Here is a 13,012-nt window from a genome sequence, read left to right as displayed (position 1 = left end):
GAAAGCAGTACGACACAAACAACAGTTACACATGGGATAAACAAATGTACAGTCAATAACACAATAGAAAAATATATATACAGTGTGTGCAAATGTAGTAAGATTAGGGAGGTAAGGCAATAAATAGGCCATAGTGGCAAAACATTTGTTGGATGGGCTATTTACAGATGGGCAGTGTACAGGTGCAGTGATCGGTAATCTGCTCTGACAGCTGATGCTTAAAGTTAATGAGGGAGATATGTCTCCAGCTGCAGTGATTTTTGCAATTCGTTCCAGTCATTGGCAGCAGAGAACTGGAAGGAAAGGCAGCCAAATGAGGTGTTGGCTTTGGGGGTGACCAGTGAAATATACCCGCTGGAGCGTCTGCTACGGGTGGGGGTTGCTATGGTGACCAGTGAGCTGAGATAAGGCGGGGTTTTACCTAGCAAAGACTTATAGATGACCTGGAGCCAGTGGATTTGGTGACGAATATGAAGCGAGGGCCAGCCAACAAGAGCATACAGGTCGCAGTGGTGGGTAATATATGGGGCTTTGGTGACAAAACGGATGGCACTGTGATAGACTGCATCCAATTTGCTGAGTAGAGTGTTGGAGGCTATTTTGTAAATTACATCGCCGAAGTCAAGGATCGGTAGGATACTCAGTTTTACGAGGGTATGTTTAGCAGCATGAGTGAAGGAGGCTGTGTTGCGAAATAGGAAGCTGATTGTAGATGTAATTTTGGGTTGGAGATGCTTAATGTGAGTCTGGAAGGAGAGTTTACAGTCTAACCAGACACCTAGGTATTTGTAGTTGTCCAAATATTCTAAGTCAGAACCGTCCAGAGTAGTGATGCTAGTCGGGCGGGCAGGTGCGGGCAAAAATCGGTTGAAGCGCATGCATTTAGTTTTACTAACATTTAAGAGCAGTTGGAGGCCACGGAAGGAGAGTTGTTTGGCATTGAAGCTTGTTTGGAGGTTTGCTAACAGTGTCCAAAGAGGGGCCAGAAGTATACAGAATGGTGTCGTCTGCGTAGAGGTGGATCAGAGAATCACCAGCAGCAAGAGCGACATCATTGGTATACACAGAGAAAAGAGTCGGCCCGAGAATTGAACCCTGTGGCACCCCCATAGAGACTGCCAGAGGTCCGAACAACAGGCCCTCCGATTTGACACACTGAACTCTGTCTGAGAAGTAGTTGGTGAACCAGGCGAGGCAGGGGATGCTGGCCCATGTTGAGTCCAATGCTTCCCACAGTTGTGTCAAGTTGCCTGGATGTCCTTTGGGTAGTGGACCATTCTTGACACACACGGGAAACTGTTGAGTGTGAAAAACGCAGCACCATTGCTGTTCTTGACACACTCAAACCGGTGCGCCTGGCACCTACTACCATACCCCGCACTTAAATATTTTGTCTTACCCATTCACCCTCTGAATGGCACACATACACAATCCGTGTCCCAATTGTCTCAAGGCTTAAAAATCCTTCTTTAACCTGTCTCCTCGTATTCATCTACACTGATTGAAGTGGATTTAACAAGTGACATCAAAAAGGGATCATAGCTTTCACCTGGATTCACCTGGTCTCTATATCATGGAAAGAGCCAGTGTTCTGAATGGTTTGTGCAGTCAGTGTATATGTCATGTATTGGTGGATTCTCCATTGTAAGGTGTAATGTTTGTGCCAAGCCAACAAAATGCTCATCACATACAGCACCAAGTTTGGGAACAACTGTAACCTCTCTCTGTGTGTCTCCTCTTCCTCCTGCATTGCAGCCTGCCTTATATACATGATAATAATATTGAATTGTCTTTATATTTAAATTATTTATATTTCACAGCATTTTAGGTCCCACATGCTGTCCCAACACAAAGTGCGTTCTAATAGTGTAAAAGGCCCTTAGTTTACCCATTTGAAGAGAAACAAGTTATTGTGTTTGATAAGATTAAAGATTCTCTCAGGGGACCCTATTTAAATTTCATGGGACCCCACATGGATCCCCTACCCCAAGTTTGCGAAGCACTGTACTACTAGTCTCGCTCTCTGTGTCTCCTTTGCCTCCTGCATTGCAGGCTGCTTCACCAATGTCTGTCTCACTATTCTCTTTAAAGCAAGTTTATTTTGTTATGAGAACTTATGTAGCCTATCTTTTGTTAATATTATAGCTAGCTTTGAAAAGGCTTTTGATAAAGTTTGACTGGAATGTATATATAAATGCCTGGAATATAACAATTTGTACAATGGGTTAAAGTGATGTATAGTCACCCTAGGTGTAAACGAGTAAATAATGGCTACTTCTCAGAAAGTTTTAAGAGGAGTTAAACAAGGTTGTTCACTATCGGCATATCTATTTATTATGGCCATCGAAATATTATCTATTAAAATCAGATCTAACAATAATATCAAGGGGCTAGTAAATCCAGGGCTTAAAAACAAAGGTCTCATTGTATGCTGATGATTCATGTTCTCTTTCAAATCCACAATTAGAATCCCTCCACTGCCTCAATAATGATTTAGATCATTTTTCGAACCTCTCTGGATTACAATCAAATTATGATATGTGTACTATATTGCGTATTCGAGCACAAAAAAAATACAACTTTTACATTACCGTGTAGTTTTCCAATAAAATGGTCTGACGGTGAAGTGGAAATACTAAAATCAAATCAAACTTTATTTGTCACATGCGCCGAATACAACAAGTGTAGACCTTACCGTGAAATGCTTACTTAGAAGCCTTTAACCAACAGTGCAGTTCAAGAAGTGTTAAGAAAATATTTACCAAATAAACTATTTGCAGTGTAATAGTCCGGAGGCCATTTGATTAATTGTTCAGCCGTCTTATGACTTGGGGGTAGAAGCTGTTAAGGAGCCTTTTGGTCCTAGACTTGTAGTCCGTAATAGTTTTCAAGCCCTGCCACATCCGACGAGCGTCAGAGCTGGTGTAGTTGGATTCAATCTTAATCCTCTATTGATGCTTTGCTTGTTTGATGGTTCGTCTGAGGGCATAGCGGGATTTTTTATAGGCATCCGGATTAGTGTCCTGCTCCTTGAAAGCGGCAGCTCTAGCCTTTAGCTCGATGCGGATGTTGCCTGTAATCCATGACTTCTGGTTGGGATTTGTACGTACGGTCACTGTGGGGATGACGTTGTCGATGCACTTATTGATGAAGCCGATGACTGAAGTGGTATACTTCTCAATGCCATTGGATGAATCCCGGAACATATTCCTGTGTTAGCAAAACAGTCCTGTAGCGTAGCATCCGCGTCATCTGACCAGTACCGCGAGTCACTGGTACTTCCTGCTTGTAAGCAGGAGGATAGAATTCTGGTCAGATTTGCCAAATGGAGGGAAGGGGAGAGCTTTGTATGCATCTCTGTGTATGGAGTAAAGGTGGTCTAGAGTTCTTTTCCCTCTGGTTGCACATGTGACATGTTGGTAAAAATTTGGTAAACTGATTTAAGTTTGCCTGCATTAAAGTCCCCGGCCGCTTCTGGGTGAGCATTTTCTTGTTTGCTTATGCCCTTATAGAGTTGGTTGAGTGCGGTCTTATGTGTCACGTCCTGACCAGCAGATGGAGCTATTGTATTAGTTTTGGGGTCAGGACGTGGCAGTTTTGTGTGTGTGAATGTTTGTTGGTGATTGGGACTTCCAATTGAAGGCAGGTGTGTTGAGTTGCCTTTGATTGGAAGTCCTATATAGGTGTGTGTGTTTTTCTTTGGGGTGTTGGGTAGTTGTTTTTGCACTGCGTTTGTAGAGCCTGTAAAACTGTTGCTGTCGTCATCTTTATTGTTTTGTCAGCGAATACTTTACTCCTTTTTTTAAATTAAAACCATGAGTATTCACATTCTCGCTGCGCCTTGGTCCTCTTCTCTCCAGTACGACATTTTCCGTGACGAGTACGACATTTTCTGTGACAGAACTACCCACCACCAAAGGACCAAGCAGCGGACGAACGAGGAGGAGGGATGACCTGGGAGGACAAGTTAAGGGAACCCGAGAGGCAGCCCCAATAATTTGTTTGGGGGGGGCACAAGGGCTGTTTGACGGGGCAAGGATGGAGCCCCAGGCCAGCTCCCCGCACTAGCCCTGAGGTGCGTGTCTCCAGGTTGGCACATCTAGTACCAGCCCCACGCATCAAGCGTCTAGTGCGTCAGCCCAGCCTCGCCAGTCAACAGTCACCAGAGCTGCCCGCCAGTCGTAAGTCACCAGAGCTACCCGCCAGTCGTAAGTCACCAGAGCTGCCCGCCAGTCGTAAGTCACCAGAGCTGCCCGCCAGTCGTAAGTCACCAGAGCTGCCCGCCAGTCGTAAGTCACCAGAGCTGCCCGCCAGTCGTAAGTCGCCAGAGCTGCCCGCCAGTCGTAAGTCGCCGGAGCTGCCCGCTAGTCGTAAGTCGCCAGAGCTGCCCGCCAGTCGTAAGTCGCCAGAGCTGCCCGCCAGTCGTAAGTCACCAGAGCTGCCCGCCAGTCAGGAGCCGCCAGAGCCGCCCGCTAGTCAGGAGATGCCAGAGTGGCCCGTCTGCCCGGAGCTGCCAGAGTGGCCGACTGCCCAGAGCTGCCAGAGTGGCCCGACTGCCCGGAGCTGCCAGAGTGGCCCGACTGCCCGGAGCTGCCAGAGTGGCCCGACTGCCCGGAGCTGCCAGAGTGGCCCGACTGCCCGGAGCTGCCAGAGTGGCCCGACTGCCCGGAGCTGCCAGAGTGGCCCGACTGCCCGGAGCTGCCAGAGTGGCCCGACTGCCCGGAGCTGCCCGAGTGGCCCTCCTGTCCTCCGGCCCAGCCCGAGGGGCCCTCCTGTCCTCCGGCCCAGCCCGAGGGGCCCTCCTGTCCTCCGGCCCAGCCCGAGGGGCCCTCCTGTCCTCCGGCCCAGCCCGAGGGGCCCTCCTGTCCTCCTGCCCAGCCCGAGTGGCCCTCCTGTCCTCCTGCCCAGCCCGAGTGGCCCACCTGTCCTCCGGCCCAGCCCGAGGGGCCCTCCTGTCCTCCGGTCCAGCCCGAGTGGCCCGTCTGCCCGGCGCAGCTATCGGCGCCACCAAAGTGGGCGACGCCGAGGGTGGAGCAAGGTCCACGTCCTGCACCTGAGCCACCTCCAGGATAGGTGGGTTGGGGAGGGAGGGTGTAGCACAGTGCCGTCGTTGACGGCAGCCACCCTCCCTTCCCTCCCTTATTGTTTAGGGGTTATTGTTTAATGGGTTTTTGTTGGGGATTTTTTGTTGTTGGTGTTTTCTGTTGGTAGGTGCATTCCGGGGTCTGCACCTTGAGGGGGGGGGGGGGGTACTGTCACGTCCTGACCAGCAGATGGAGCTATTGTATTAGTTTTGGGGTCAGGATGTGGCAGTTTTGTGTGTGTGAATGTTTGTTGGTGATTGGGACTTCCAATTGAAGGCAGGTGTGTTGAGTTGCCTTTGATTGGAAGTCCTATATAGGTGTGTTTTTTTCTTTGGGGTGTTGGGTAGTTGTTTTTGCACTGCGTTTGTAGAGCCTGTAAAACTGTTGCTGTCGTCATCTTTATTGTTTTGTCAGTGAATACTTTACTCCTTTTTTTTTAATTAAAACCATGAGTATTCACATTCTCGCTGCGCCTTGGTCCTCTTCTCTCCAGTACGACATTTTCGTGACGAGTACGACATTTTCTGTGACACTTAGTGCCAGCATTGGTCTGTGGTGGTAAATAGATGGCTACGAATAATATAGATAAGAACTCTCTTGGTAGATAGTGTGGTCTACAGCTTATCATAAGGTACTCTACCTCAGGCGCGCAATGCCTCGAGACTTCTTTAATATTTGACATTGCGCACCAGCTGTTATTGACAAAAAGACACACATCCCACCCCTCGTCTTACCAGACGTAGCTTCTCTGTTCTGCCGGTGCATTGAGAATCCATCCAGCTCTATATTATCCGTGTCGTCATTCAGCCACGACTCAGTGAAACATAAGATATTATAGTTCTTAATGTCCCGTTGGCAGGATAACCGTAATCGTAGGTCATACATTTTATTTTCCAATGATTGCATGTTAGCAAGTAGAATTGATGGCATTGGGAGTTTACTCGCTCGCCTACAGATTCTCAAAAGGTAGCCTGATCTGCATCCTCTTTTCCTCCGTCTTTTCTTCACGCAAATGACGGTTATCTGGGCCTGTTCCCGGGAGAGCAGTATATCTTTCTTGTCGGACTCGTTAAAGGAAAAAGCTTCTTCCAGTTCGTGGTGAGTAATCCCAGTTCAGAAGTTATTTTCGGTCATAAGAGACGGTAGCAGCAACATTATGTTCAAAATAGTAGTAAGTTAAAAGAAGTTACAAAAAAAAAAAAAAAAAAGAGCACAATTGGTTACGGGCATGTAAAACGTCAGCCATCCTCTTCAGCGCAATCTTAATCTCTAGGTAATCATATCCCAAAATAAAGAAATTCTCTCTCTACAATACATTTTAATAGAAAGTTATCACAAATAGATACAATCTTGCTACCATGGAGATGAAAATACCTGTCTATTTGTGGAAACATCACCCTGATTAACTTTTTAGTCATATTCCAGTTTACCTATTTGCTCATGGCCCTGTCTACACCTAAATACTTGTTTTTTTTATTATATGAGCTAAAAAGATGAAATTTTATTTGGAATGGAAAGCCAGACTAAATTAAACAGGCATATTTATATGATGAACATGAAACATGTTATCTTTCATTTACAATCTTTTGAAACTATGAGAATAAAAAGGTTCAGGACTTTTGTGAAACTTCACAGCACAGTTGAAAAATATATCTGTCTGGACAATTGTTCCTTTATGATCTATTCAGGTCATTACATTGGTGTCAGAAGTAAAAATGTAGATAAAACTTAGCCAGCTAGCTAACTGACTACCGTGGCTAGCTAACGTACGTGAGAACGAGGGTTGAAAATGCTTCGAGAAAATCCGAAAGTGAAGGTGGAGTTAGGGACAATTATGGCTAAGGAGGTGCATGTGCATGGACGTTGGAGCATCTGGCTGAGGAGATCGCCAGGGCATCGGAGTACAGAGGCCGCTTGAGTGAGACCGCTAGAATGATGGTGGCTGAAGCGGGCATGAGTGCTTCGTTGACTGTGCTTCGCGCGGATTCGAAGGGAGGACGTTGACGCTGCGGGACGAAGAATCTGTGACACGGAACCCAAACCGGCTGCACGCATGCGCCATCGTGCATACATTTATTTTGTCCCCCTACACCAAACGTGATCACGACACGCATGTTAAAATATCAAAACAAACTCTGAACCAATTATATTAATTTGGGTACAGGTCGAAAAGCATTAAACATTTATGGCAATTTAGCTAGTTAACTTGCACTTGCTAGCTAATTTGTCCTTGGATATAAACATTGAGTTGTTATTTTACCTGAAATGAACAAGGTCCTCTACTCTGCCAATTAATCCACACATAAAACGGTCAACCGAATCGTTTCTAGTCATCTCTCTTCCTTCCAGGCTTTTTCTTCTCTTGACTTTATATTGCAATTGGCAACTTTCATAAATTAGGTGCATTACGCCACTGACCTCGTTCGTCTTTCAGTCACCCACATTGGTATAACCAATGAGGAGATGGCACGTGGGTACCTGCTTCTATAAACCAATGAGGAGATGGGAGAGGCAGGACGTTCAGCGCAATCTGCGTCAGAAATAGAACTTCTATTTTAGCCCTTGGCAAACCAGACGCTCGTGGCACGCGCGTGCAGTGTGGGTGCAATAATTTAATAACATAGATTTATAAATGTATTTTGCAAGTGTAGTCAGCGTGTCAGGATGTAAACAAACATTGCAGCGCCCAGTTCCAGATTGCGTTGGTATCTGTTAAGACCCCGAAGTACTCCAGTAAGGCGAACTGGGAAGCTTTTCATGCTGTTTGAACTGTTAGCTCATTTTTGGGGGTGGTCGAATGAAGATAGGGCACTGCAGTTGACTTTGTGCCTCACAGATGATACACTGTCCTGTTTGATATTGATTAGCCCCGAGGACAGACGTGATTATGGGGCTTTAGTGGGAGCATTGAGGAGGTGCTTTGGACAGTGTGTACAGCCCGGGCTGCTACGCCCCAAATTGGGTAATAAACACAGGCAGCCTGGAGAGCCTCTACGGGTGCTAGCCTATGACATTAAGAGCCTCTCTCAGTGGGCATATGCTCATATGCCCCCCTCCGTGAAGAGCGAGCTAGCAGTTCACACATGCGCTCTCTCCAACGGAGCTGCGCATACAGACCCAGCTGGCTCATCCTGAGTCATTGCAGATAGACTTGGAGATGGCTTTGGAGAGGGAGCTTGTGTGGGCTGGGGCTTCAGCTGGGTATTCGGTGGCGGTGCAGGGAGACAGACCCACTGTGCGGGCTGGGGGGCAGAGCAGCCCAGAGCCGGAAAAGCCTGCATTGTTGGCTGAAATGACTGAACTCATTCGTGCTGTGTCGCTACAGGCGGCACAAAACACACGCCCTGGTCCCAGGGTCTGCTGGGGGTGTGGCCAGCCAGGCCATCTGTGCTGGGATTGCCCCATGTCCCCCAGGGCTCAGGGAAACACCTCGGGGTCCGTATAGACGGGGCAGTGCAGACCCCTGGCTCTCTTTCCCAGCCACCACCATCTTCAGGAGGAGACCACCGACACGTACAGGGGAGCAAGGCTCTACCTCCCCCAGAAGCAGACGATGGCAAGCGGCTGGAGCCTGTTGTTGTGGTGGGCTGGACCTGTGTTGGGGCTTTTTGTCATGTCCCTGTCACTGTGGAGGGGGTGCCCTGGTGGACACTGGCTCCACAGTAACCCTGGTGAGGCCGGATATTGTGCCAGGTTGGACTCAGTTTGAGCCCACAACTGTGCAGCTCTGCACAGTCACATGTGAGCTGGCACCCATGAAAGGGAATAATGACGCTGACAGTAGGGGGCAGGACTGTGCGTCATCCGATGTGGGTGGCGGCTGTGCAGGACCCTTGTATCCTGGGGTTGGACTTTCGTAGGAGCACAGGCTGCCAGATAGACCTAAATGAGGGCACACTGAGCTTCCGGGGAGGGCCGGCAGTCACCATGGCCCCCCCTAATGCCACATTCAAACAACCCAACAACCCCTTTACTCCAACAGTTAAAGCAGCAGAGACTCAAGGCTGCCCCCCCCCCCCAACATCTGTGTGTTACATTCCCCCAGCTACCTCCACGACACATCCCTCCTTGAGCCCGGGCCGTGCCCCCCCAGCCCAGCTACCCCGGGAGATATGGGAGAGGAACTGTGTTGGTCTTGACCCCGGGCAGCAGGAACAGTTGTTGCTGTTTGAATTCAGAGACAGCTTTGCGCTGAGTAAGGAAGAGGTGGGTCAGACTCATCTGGTGCAGCATGAGATCGACACAGGGGATGCTCGGCCCATCAAGATGTGTCCCCGCCGCAGGAAGAGGCAGACAAGGCTGTGTTGGAGATGCAGTGGGCAGTCTTCATCGAGCCCTCAGACAGCCCCTGGGCGGTGCCAATCGTCATGGTTCCTAAGAAGGGGGCAAGCTGAGGTTCTGTGCAGACACCAGGCGGCTGAATGAGGTAACCAGGAAGGACTCATACCCCATACCACGTATCGATGAGTCGCAGGACCTGGTTAGGGGGTCCTCATGGTTCTCCTCACTAGACCTCCGCAGTGGCTACTGGCAGGTGCCCCTCTCCCCAGAGGCCAGAGCCAAAACTGTGTTCTCCACTAACAGAGTTCAATGTCCTGTGCTTCGGCCTGTGCAGCGCTCCAGCTACTTTTGAACATTTGATGGACAGGGTGCTGGATGGCATCCCCCGACAGGAGTGTCTAGTATACCTCGACGACATCCTGGCCCATGGCAGCTCCTTCTAGTCAGCCCTGGTGGCGCTACGGCTTGTGCTGGAGAGGGTGGCTGCAGCAGGCCTGAAGCTCCACCCCGAGAAGTGCCACTTCATGAGGAGAAAGGTGTCCTTCTTGGGTCACCGAGTGGGGAAGGAGGGTATCAGCACCATGGAGGACAAGGTGGGGGCTGTCCGAGACTGGCCCACCACCACCAAGCAGCATCAGCTGAAGAGCTTCTTTCACATGCATTGTTTGCTGTTTGGGGTTTTAGGCTGGGTTTCTGTACAGCACTTTGAGATATCAGCTGATGTACGAAGGGCTATATAAATAAATTTGATTTGATTTGAAGAGCTTGGCGTGGCCTCATACTACAGGAGGTTTGTACGGGGCTTCTCAAGTGTCCCTGCTCCCCTGAACCGCCTGCTGCCGAAGGACAAGGTCTTCACTTGGACAGTGGGGTGCGAGGGGGCCTTCAACACCCTCAAACATGCACTGATCGAGGCCCCTGTGCTTGCCCCCCCTTGACCTCACCTTGCCCTTTATCCTGGACACAAACGCGAGCAATGTGGGCATGGGTGGGGTGCTGGCCCAGGTGGGGCCAGAGGGGATGAGAGTGGGGGCGTACTTCAGCAGAACATTTAACAAACATGAGTACCGCTACTGTGTCACCCAGCGGGAGCTCCTTGCTGTTGTGGCTTCCATCAAACACTTCAAGTACAACCTGGGTGGCCTGCCCTTTACTGTAAGGACTGACCACTCTGCTCTCCAGTGGCTCATGTCGTTCAGAGAACCAGAGGGGCAGGTGGCACGCTGGTTGGAGGAGCTTCAGCCGTACGACTTTACAGTGGTGCACAGGGCAGGGGCACGCTACTCCAACGCCGACGCCATGTCGCGTCGGCCCTGTACTGCAGACGGGTGTCACCACTGTGAGCGGAGAGAGGGCTGTGAGAGAGAGCTGTGTGCAGAAGAGGGGGTCTGTGCCACAGTGTGTCGGGCGAGCGGCCTGTCTGCTGTGAGTTGTAGACTGTCGACGTGGGGCAGCAGCAGGGACGGGACACAGACCTACAGCCGGTGCTACAGTGGGTAGAGGCGCAGTTGAGCCCACCGTGGGAAGAGGTGGCAGCACTTTCACTTGCGACCAAAGGGTTGTGGTCATAGTTTGAGAGACTGCGGCTGGCTGATGTCGTGCTACAGCGGGCATGGAAGGAGTCAGCTACGGGAGAGGAGACGTGGCAGGTGGTGGTCCCAAAAGCACTGCGGGGGACTGTGCTCCAGAGCACTCATGGGGGGATGGGGACCGGACACTTTGGGGTCACAAAAACAGTCCGCCGCTGCTGCCCCCTGTAAAAGCCCTCTGTCAGGGCTTTTACAGGGGGCAGCACAAGAGAGACTTTTTCCGCCGCTGTGACAACTGCACAGCGAGAAAGGGCCCTCCAGGCCGCTCTCATGCTCAGCTCCAACAGTTCCCAGTGGGGGCTCCCATGGAGAGGGTGGGAGTGGATGTAGTTGGGCCGTTCCCCACCACAGACAGTGGAAACCGCTGGGTGCTCACGGCTATGGACTATTTCACAAAATGGCCCGAGGCCTATGCTCTGCCTGACCAGGAGGCAGAGACCATCGTCGACGCCCAGACAGCGGGGATGTTCAGCAGGTTTGGAGCTGCGGAGTCCATCCACAGCGACCAAGGCAGAAACTTTGAGTCCCGTCTGTTCGCCACCATGTGTAAGAGGCTGGGTATGCACAAGACCCGCACTACTCCTCTCCATCCTCAAAGTGATGGCCTTGTGGAGTGCTTCAACAAAACGCTTGGACAGCAGCTGGCCGTCAATCTCGGCCAAACACCAGCTTGACTGAGACAAGCACCTGCCTATGGTCCTCATGGCATGCCGCTCCGCTGTCCAAGACTCCACCTCCTGCACGCCTGCCCTCCTCATGCTGGGGAGAGAGATCCGCATGCCTATGGAAATGGAATTTGGTCGGCCCCTGGATAGCCCTTCTGTTCCCCCGGGGCCAGAGTATGCCCGGAGACTCCAGGACCGCCTGGAGACAGCCCACACCTTCGCCAGAGAGCAGCTGGTGAATGCAGGAGTGAGGCAGAAGAGGAACTATGACGTGCACACCCGGGGAAGGCACTTTGTGGCTGGGGAGCTGGTCTGGGTCTATAATCCTCTGAGAAAGAAAGGCAGATGCCCCAAGTTGGCCCTGCAGCATCCTTGAGAGGGTAGGGGAGGTTGTTTACCGGGTGCAGCTTTCTCCCAGGGTGAGAAAGGAGGCATTGCACCGGGACAGGTTAGCCCCATACAGAGGGGCCTCTTCTCCCCAAACCTCAGGGACCCCCACAATTCCCCTCTCTGGCACTGACAATCCCCAGGCACCCACCCCCAGCCACCGCAGACAAGGCTCCAGACAGCCCATTCCCCCAGTCTCCCTTCCTGTGTCACGTTGCTTATTGCATCAATTTACATTGGCTGTTAGCGAAACTAAAATGACAAACGTTAGATTAATTTACGTAGCTGGGTACTGAGCTGGGGGATGTATGGTCTATGTTGAGGGTACATAGTGGGGTTACTTTGAATGAAGCATATAAGTAACGCAGGTGTGAGATTTTAAATGCTCATGTTAATGTGTATAAAATAAGGGATACTGTTGACTCTTTGGATTATGTGTTTACAATACATGAGATGCGTTCAGCCTTAATAGGCTGTGGATAGGTCATGATCAGTTGAGCTATGTAATGTTTAAGCATCTACATGATGAGGTCATACATGTTCTCCTGGGATTATTTCATTTGATTTGAAGTGAGGTGGTTATACCTTCTGGTTGGAAACGTGCAGTAATATTATATTTTGTAAAGCCTGTTAAGGACCCTTCATGTGCTGGTAGTTATAGACCAATAGCACTGACCTATAACTTGTGTAAACTGGTGGAAAAGATGATAGTCAACAGATTGTCATATTTCCTGGAACATAGAGGTTTATTGAGTCAATGTCAAAGTGGATTCCGTAAAGGTAGATCTACTTTGGATGTGTTAGTAAAAGTAAGCAATGAAGTTGAAAAAAAAACTAGTCATGAAGAAGTAATGGCTATTGTCTTTTTTTGACATTGAAAAAGCTGATAACACTATGTGGAAAGAAGGCCTACTGATTTAAGATTAGAGGGCTTGAAAACTAAATGGTGCATTTAAATCAACATCTGTATGTGCCTTACTAGTGGAGACGGGTGAGATGCCTTTGG

Source organism: Salmo trutta, chromosome 28 (genome assembly GCF_901001165.1).
Source record: "Salmo trutta chromosome 28, fSalTru1.1, whole genome shotgun sequence".
NCBI lineage: Eukaryota > Metazoa > Chordata > Actinopteri > Salmoniformes > Salmonidae > Salmo > Salmo trutta.
Note: the sequence above shows the minus strand (reverse complement) of the source record.